The following is a 10,000-nucleotide window of genomic DNA, read 5'->3' on the forward strand; positions in this document are numbered from 1 at the left end:
TCATCTAGACAGTTAGCTAACTAACTAGATAGCTACTGAATCAGATGATGTCACCTAGACAGTTAACTAACTAACTAGATAGCTACTGAATCAGATGATGTCATCTAGACAGTTAACTAACTAACTAGATAGCTACTGAATCAGATGATGTCATCTAGACAGTTAACTAACTAACTAGATAGCTACTGAATCAGATGATGTCACCTAGACAGTTAACTAACTAACTAGATAGCTACTGAATCAGCTGATGTCATCTAGACAGTTAACTAACTCACTAGATAGCTACTGAATCAGATGATGTCATCTAGACAGTTAACTAACTAACTAGATAGCTACTGAATCAGATGATGTCACCTAGACAGTTAGCTAACTAACTAGATAGCTACTGAATCAGATGATGTCACCTAGACAGTTAGCTAACTAACTAGATAGCTACTGAATCAGATGATGTCATCTAGACAGTTCGCTAACTAACTAGATAGCTACTGAATCAGATGATGTCATCTAGACAGTTAGCTAACTCACTAGATAGCTACTGAATCAGATGATGTCACCTAGACAGTTAACTAACTAACTAGATAGCTACTGAATCAGATGATGTCACCTAGACAGTTAACTAACTAACTAGATAGCTACTGAATCAGATGATGTCACCTAGACAGTTAACTAACTAACTAGATAGCTACTGAATCAGATGATGTCACCTAGACAGTTAACTAACTAACTAGATAGCTACTGAATCAGATGATGTCACCTAGACAGTTAACTAACTAACTAACTAGATAGCTACTGAATCAGATGATGTCATCTAGACAGTTAGCTAACTAACTAGATAGCTACTGAATCAGATGATGTCACCTAGACAGTTAACTAACTAACTAGATAGCTACTGAATCAGATGATGTCACCTAGACAGTTAACTAACTAACTAACTAGATAGCTACTGAATCAGATGATGTCATCTAGACAGTTAACTAACTAACTAGATAGCTACTGAATCAGATGATGTCACCTAGACAGTTAACTAACTAACTAGATAGCTACTGAATCAGATGATGTCACCTAGACAGTTAACTAACTAACTAGATAGCTACTGAATCAGATGATGTCACCTAGACAGTTAACTAACTAACTAGATAGCTACTGAATCAGATGATGTCACCTAGACAGTTAACTAACTAACTAGATAGCTACTGAATCAGATGATGTCACCTAGACAGTTAACTAACTAACTAGATAGCTACTGAATCAGATGATGTCACCTAGACAGTTAACTAACTAACTAGATAGCTACTGAATCAGATGATGTCACCTAGACAGTTAACTAACTAACTAGATAGCTACTGAATCAGATGATGTCACCTAGACAGTTAACTAACTAACTAGATAGCTACTGAATCAGATGATGTCACCTAGACAGTTAACTAACTAACTAGATAGCTACTGAATCAGATGATGTCACCTAGACAGTTAACTAACTAACTAGATAGCTACTGAATCAGATGATGTCACCTAGACAGTTAACTAACTAACTAGATAGCTACTGAATCAGATGATGTCACCTAGACAGTTAACTAACTAACTAGATAGCTACTGAATCAGATGATGTCACCTAGACAGTTAACTAACTAACTAGATAGCTACTGAATCAGATGATGTCACCTAGACAGTTAACTAACTAACTAGATAGCTACTGAATCAGATGATGTCACCTAGACAGTTAACTAACTAACTAGATAGCTACTGAATCAGATGATGTCACCTAGACAGTTAACTAACTAACTAGATAGCTACTGAATCAGATGATGTCACCTAGACAGTTAACTAACTAACTAGATAGCTACTGAATCAGATGATGTCACCTAGACAGTTAACTAACTAACTAGATAGCTACTGAATCAGATGATGTCACCTAGACAGTTAACTAACTAACTAGATAGCTACTGAATCAGATGATGTCACCTAGACAGTTAACTAACTAACTAGATAGCTACTGAATCAGATGATGTCACCTAGACAGTTAACTAACTAACTAGATAGCTACTGAATCAGATGATGTCACCTAGACAGTTAACTAACTAACTAGATAGCTACTGAATCAGCTGATGTCATCTAGACAGTTAGCTAACTAACTAGATAGCTACTGAATCAGATGATGTCATCTAGACAGTTAGCTAACTAACTAGATAGCTACTGAATCAGATGATGTCACCTAGACAGTTAACTAACTAACTAGGATAGCTACTGAATCAGATGATGTCACTCTAGACAGTTAACTAACCAACTAGATAGCTACTGAATCAGATGATGTCATCTAGACAGTTAACTAACTAACTAGATAGCTACTGAATCAGCTGATGTCATCTAGACAGTTAACTAACTAACTAGATAGCTACTGAATCAGCTGATGTCATCATCTAGACAGTTAGCTAAATAACTAGATAGCTACTGAATCAGATGATGTCATATAGACAGTTAACTAACTAGATAGCTACTGAATCAGCTGATGTCATCTAGACAGTTAACCAACTAATCTAGGATAGCTACTGAATCAGATGATGTCACCTAGACAGTTAACTAACTAACTAGATAGCTACTGAATCAGATGATGTCATATAGACAGTTAACTAACTAACTAGGGATAGCTACTGAATCAGCTGGATGTCACCTAGACAGTTAACTAACTAACTAGATAGCTACTGAATCAGCTGATGTCATCTAGACAGTTAACTAACTAACTAGATAGCTACTGAATCAGCTGATGTCACCTAGACAGTTAACTAACTAGAACTAGATAGCCCTGAACGAACAACTAACTAACTAGATACTGAATCAGATGATGTCACATAGACAGTTAACTAACCTACTAGATAGCTACTGAATCAGATGATGTCATCTAGACAGTTAACTAACTAACTAGATAGCTACTGAATCATTGATGTCATCTAGACAGTTAACTAATTCTAACTAGATAGCTACTGAATCAGCTGATGTCATCTAGACAGTTAACTAACTAACTAGAATAGCTACTGAATCAGATGATGTCAGCTGATAGACAGTTAACTAACTAACTAGATAGCTACTGAATCAGATGATGTCACCTAGACAGTTTAACTAACTAACTAGATAGCTACTGAATCAGATGATGTCACCTAGACAGTTAACTAACTAACTAGATAGCTACTGAATCAGATGATGTCATCTAGACAGTTAACTAACTAACTAGATAGCTACTGAATCAGCTGATGTCACCTAGACAGTTAACTAACTAACTAGATAGCTACTGAATCAGATGATGTCACCAGACAGTTAACTAACTAACTAGATAGTCACCTAGACAGTTAACTAACTAACTAGATAGACAGATGATGTCACCTAGACAGTTAACTAACTAACTAGATAGCTACTGAATCAGATGATGTCACCTAGACAGTTAACTAACTAACTAGATAGCTACTGAATCAGATGATGTCACCTAGACAGTTAACTAACTAACTAGATAGCTACTGAATCATAGAGTTAACTAACTAACTGATGAATCACACCTAGACAGTTAACTAACTAACTAGATAGCTACTGAATCAGATGATGTCACCTAGACAGTTAACTAACTAACTAGATAGCTACTGAATCAGATGATGTCACCTAGACAGTTAGCTAGATAGCTACTGAATCAGATGATGTCACCTGTGAGTTGCCCGTAACTAACTAACTAGAATCAGATGATGTCACCTAGACAGTTAACTAACTAACTAGATAGCTACTGAATCAGATGATGTCACCTAGACAGTTAACTAACTACCGAATCAGATGATGTCACCTAGACAGTTAACTAACTAACTAGATAGCTACTGAATCAGATGATGTCACCTAGACAGTTAACTAACTAACTAGATAGCTACTGATCAGATGATGTCACCTAGACAGTTAACTAACTAACTAGATAGCTACTGAATCAGATGATGTCACCTAGACAGTTAACTAACTAACTAGATAGCTACTGAATCAGATGATGTCACCTAGACAGTTAACTAACTAACTAGATAGCTACTGAATCAGACGATGTCACCTCAGACAGTTAACTAACTAACTAGATAGCTACTGAATCAGATGATGTCACCTAGACAGTTAACTAACTAACTAGATAGCTACTGAATCAGATGATGTCACCTAGACAGTTAACTAACTAACTAGATTACTGAATCAGATGATGTCACCTAGACAGTTAACTAACTAACTAGATAGCTACTGAATCAGATGATGTCACCTAGACAGTTAACTAACTAACTAGATAGCTACTGAATCAGATGATGTCACCTAGACAGTTAACTAACTAACTAGATAGCTACTGAATCAGATGATGTCACCTAGACAGTTAACTAACTAACTAGATAGCTACTGAATCAGATGATGTCACCTAGACAGTTAACTAGACAGTTAACTAACTAGATAGCTACTGAATCAGATGATGTCACCTAGACAGTTAACTAACTAACTAGATAGCTACTGAATCAGATGATGTCACCTAGACAGTTAACTAACTAACTAGATAGCTACTGAATCAGATGATGTCACCTAGACAGTTAACTAACTAACTAGATAGCTACTGAATCAGATGATGTCACCTAGACAGTTAACTAACTAACTAGATAGCTACTGAATCAGATGATGTCACCTAGACAGTTAACTAACTAACTAGATAGCTACTGAATCAGATGATGTCACCTAGACAGTTAACTAACTAACTAGATAGCTACTGAATCAGATGATGTCACCTAGACAGTTAACTAACTAACTAGATAGCTACTGAATCAGATGATGTCACCTAGACAGTTAACTAACTAACTAGATAGCTACTGAATCAGATGATGTCACCTAGACAGTTAACTAACTGAATCTAGATAGTTAACTAACTAACTAGATAGCTACTCAGATGATGTCACCTAGACAGTTAACTAACTAACTAGATAGCTACTGAATCAGATGATGTCACCTAGACAGTTAGCTAACTAACTAGCTACTCAGATGATGTCACCTAGACAGTTAACTAACTAACTAGATAGCTACTGAATCAGATGATGTCACCTAGACAGTTAACTAACTAACTAGATAGCTACTGAATCAGATGATGTCACCTAGACAGTTAACTAACTAACTAGATAGCTACTGAATCAGATGATGTCACCTAGACAGTTAGCTAACTAACTAGATAGCTACTGAATCAGATGATGTCACCTAGACAGTTAACTAACTAACTAGATAGCTACTGAATCAGATGATGTCACCTAGACAGTTAACTAACTAACTAGATAGCTACTGAATCTGATGTCACTAGACAGTTAACTAACTAACTAGATAGCTACTGAATCAGATGATGTCACCTAACTAACTAACTAGATAGTCAGATGAACCTAGACTAACTAACTAACTAGATAGCTACTGAATCAGATGATGTCACCTAGACAGTTAACTAACTAACTAGATAGCTACTGAATCAGATGATGTCACCTAGACAGTTAACTAACTAACTAGATAGCTACTGAATCAGATGATGTCACCTAGACAGTTAACAGTTAACTAACTAACTAGATAGCTACTGAATCAGATGATGTCACCTAGACAGTTAACTAACTAACTAGATAGCTACTGAATCAGATGATGTCACCTAGACAGTTAACTAACAGATATGTCACTAGATAGCTACTGAATCAGATGATGTCACCTAGACAGTTAACTAACTAACTAGATAGCTACTGAATCAGATGATGTCACCTAGACAGTTAACTAACTAACTAGATAGCTACTGAATCAGATGATGTCACCTAGACAGTTAACTAGATAACTAATCAGATGATGTCATAGCTACTGAATCAGATGATGTCACCTAGACAGTTAACTAACTAACTAGATAGCTACTGAATCAGATGATGTCACCTAGACAGTTAACTAACTAACTAGATAGCTACTGAATCAGATGATGTCACCTAGACAGTTAACTAACTAACTAGATAGCTACTGAATCAGATGATGTCACCTAGACAGTTAACTAACTAACTAGATAGCTACTGAATCAGATGATGTCACCTAGACAGTTAACTAACTAACTAGATAGCTACTGAATCAGATGATGTCACCTAGACAGTTAACTAACTAGATAGCTACTGAATAGATGAGCTACAGTTAACTAACTAACTAGATAGCTACTGAATCAGATGATGTCCTAGACAGTTAACTAACTAACTAGATAGCTACTGAATCAGATGATGTCACCTAGACAGACTAGATAGCTACTGAATCAGATGATGTCACCAGTTAACTAACTAACTAGATAGCTACTGAATCAGATGATGTCACCTAGACAGTTAACTAACTAACTAGATAGCTACTGAATCAGATGATGTCACCTAGACAGTTAACTAACTAACTAGATAGCTACTGAATCAGATGATGTCACCTAGACAGTTAACTAACTAACTAGATAGCTACTGAATCAGATGATGTCACCTAGACAGTTAACTAACTAACTAGATAGCTACTGAATCAGATGATGTCACCTAGACAGTTAACTAACTAACTAGATAGCTACTGAATCAGATGATGTCACCTAGACAGTTAACTAACTAACTAGATAGCTACTGAATCAGATGATGTCACCTAGACAGTTAACTAACTAACTAGATAGCTACTGAATCAGATGATGTCACCTAGACAGTTAACTAACTAACTAGATAGCTACTGAATCAGATGATGTCACCTAGACAGTTAACTAACTAACTAGATAGCTACTGAATCAGATGATGTCACCTAGACAGTTAACTAACTAACTAGATAGCTACTGAATCAGATGATGTCACCTAGACAGTTAACTAACTAACTAGATAGCTACTGAATCAGATGATGTCACCTAGACAGTTAACTAACTAACTAGATAGCTACTGAATCAGATGATGTCACCTAGACAGTTAACTAACTAACTAGATAGCTACTGAATCAGATGATGTCACCTAGACAGTTAACTAACTAACTAGATAGCTACTGAATCAGATGATGTCACCTAGACAGTTAACTAACTAACTAGATAGCTACTGAATCAGATGATGTCACCTAGACAGTTAACTAACTAACTAGATAGCTACTGAATCAGATGATGTCACCTAGACAGTTAACTAACTAACTAGATAGCTACTGAATCAGATGATGTCACCTAGACAGTTAACTAACTAACTAGATAGCTACTGAATCAGATGATGTCACCTAGACAGTTAACTAACTAACTAGATAGCTACTGAATCAGATGATGTCACCTAGACAGTTAACTAACTAACTAGATAGCTACTGAATCAGATGATGTCACCTAGACAGTTAACTAACTAACTAGATAGCTACTGAATCAGATGATGTCACCTAGACAGTTAACTAACTAACTAGATAGCTACTGAATCAGATGATGTCACCTAGACAGTTAACTAACTAACTAGATAGCTACTGAATCAGATGATGTCACCTAGACAGTTAACTAACTAACTAGATAGCTACTGAATCAGATGATGTCACCTAGACAGTTAACTAACTAACTAGATAGCTACTGAATCAGATGATGTCACCTAGACAGTTAACTAACTAACTAGATAGCTACTGAATCAGATGATGTCACCTAGACAGTTAACTAACTAACTAGATAGCTACTGAATCAGATGATGTCACCTAGACAGTTAACTAACTAACTAGATAGCTACTGAATCAGATGATGTCACCTAGACAGACAGTTACTGCTAACTAACTAGATAGCTACTGAATCAGATGATGTCACCTAGACAGTTAACTAACTAACTAGATAGCTACTGAATCAGATGATGTCACCTAGACAGTTAACTAACTAACTAGATAGTACTGAATCAGATGATGTAACTAACTAGATAGCTACTGAATCAGATGATGTCACCTAGACAGTTAACTAACTAACTAGATAGCTACTGAATCAGATGATGTCACCTAGACAGTTAACTAACTAACTAGATAGCTACTGAATCAGATGATGTCACCTAGACAGTTAACTAACTAACTAGATAGCTACTGAATCAGATGATGTCACCTAGACAGTTAACTAACTAACTAGATAGCTACTGAATCAGATGATGTCACCTAGACAGTTAACTAACTAACTAGATAGCTACTGAATCAGATGATGTCACCTAGACAGTTAACTAACTAACTAACTAGATAGCTACTGAATCAGATGATGTCATCTAGACAGTTAGCTAACTAACTAGATAGCTACTGAATCAGATGATGTCACCTAGACAGTTAACTAACTAACTAGATAGCTACTGAATCAGATGATGTCACCTAGACAGTTAACTAACTAACTAGCTACTGAATCAGATGATGTCACCTAGACAGTTAACTAACTAACTAGATAGCTACTGAATCAGATGATGTCACCTAGACAGTTAACTAACTAACTAGATAGCTACTGAATCAGATGATGTCACCTAGACAGTTAGCTAACTAACTAGATAGCTACTGAATCAGATGATGTTCTAACTAACTAGCTACTGAATCAGATGATGTTAGACAACTAACTAACTAGATAGCTACTGAATCAGATGATGTCACCTAGACAGTTAACTAACTAACTAGATAGCTACTGAATCAGATGATGTCACCTAGACAGTTAACTAACTAACTAGATAGCTACTGAATCAGATGATGTCACCTAGACAGTTAACTAACTAACTAGATAGCTACTGAATCAGATGATGTCACCTAGACAGTTTAACTAACTAAACTAGATAGCTACTGAATCAGATGATGATGTCACTAGATAGCTAGACAGATGATGTTAGACAGTTAACTAACTAACTAGATAGCTACTGAATCAGATGATGTCACCTAGACAGTTAACTAACTAACTAGATAGCTACTGAATCAGATGATGTCACCTAGACAGTTAACTAACTAACTAGATAGCTACTGAATCAGATGATGTCACCTAGACAGTTAGCTAACTAACTAGATAGCTACTGAATCAGATGATGTCACCTAGACAGTTAACTAACTAACTAGATAGCTACTGAATCAGATGATGTCACCTAGACAGTTAACTAACTAACTAGATAGCTACTGAATCAGATGATGTCACCTAGACAGTTATGCTAACTAACTAGATAGCTACTGAATCAGATGATGTCACCTAGACAGTTAACTAACTAACTAGATAGCTACTGAATCAGATGATGTCACCTAGACAGTTAGCTAACTAACTAGATAGCTACTGAATCAGATGATGTCACCTAGACAGTTAACTAACTAACTAGATAGCTACTGAATCAGATGATGTCACCTAGACAGTTAGCTAACTAACTAGATAGCTACTGAATCAGCTGATGTCATCTAGACAGTTAACTAACTAACTAGATAGCTACTGAATCAGATGATGTCACTCCTAGACAGTTAACTAACTAACTAGATAGCTACTGAATCAGATGATGTCACCTAGACAGTTAGCTAACTAACTAGATAGCTACTGAATCAGTTAACTAACTAACTAGATGATGTCATCTAGACAGTTAACTAACTAACTAGATAGCTACTGAATCAGATGATGTCACCTAGACAGTTAACTAACTAACTAGATAGCTACTGAATCAGATGATGTCACTAACTAGATACAGTTGATGTCACCTAACTAACTAACTAGATAGCTACTGAATCAGATGATGTCACCTAGACAGTTAGCTAACTCACTAGATAGCTACTGAATCAGATGATGTCACCTAGACAGTTAACTAACTAACTAGATAGCTACTGAATCAGATGATGTCACCTAGACAGTTAGCTAACTCACTAGATAGCTACTGAATCAGCTGATGTCATCTAGACAGTTAACTAACTAACTAGATAGCTACTGAATCAGATGATGTCACCTAGACAGTTAACTAACTAACTAGATAGCTACTGAATCAGATGATGTCACCTAGACAGTTAGCTAACTAACTAG

The 10,000-nt window shown here is 36.1% G+C and overlaps 1 pseudogene; it reads left to right on the plus strand.

The window, feature by feature from the left end:
- LOC127931965 (dynamin-2-like) overlaps positions 1-10,000 on the plus strand; it is an 86,957-nt pseudogene that overhangs the window by 58,310 nt on the left and 18,647 nt on the right.

The sequence above is a fragment of the Oncorhynchus keta genome, chromosome 10 (genome assembly GCF_023373465.1).
Source record: "Oncorhynchus keta strain PuntledgeMale-10-30-2019 chromosome 10, Oket_V2, whole genome shotgun sequence".
Lineage (NCBI taxonomy): Eukaryota > Metazoa > Chordata > Actinopteri > Salmoniformes > Salmonidae > Oncorhynchus > Oncorhynchus keta.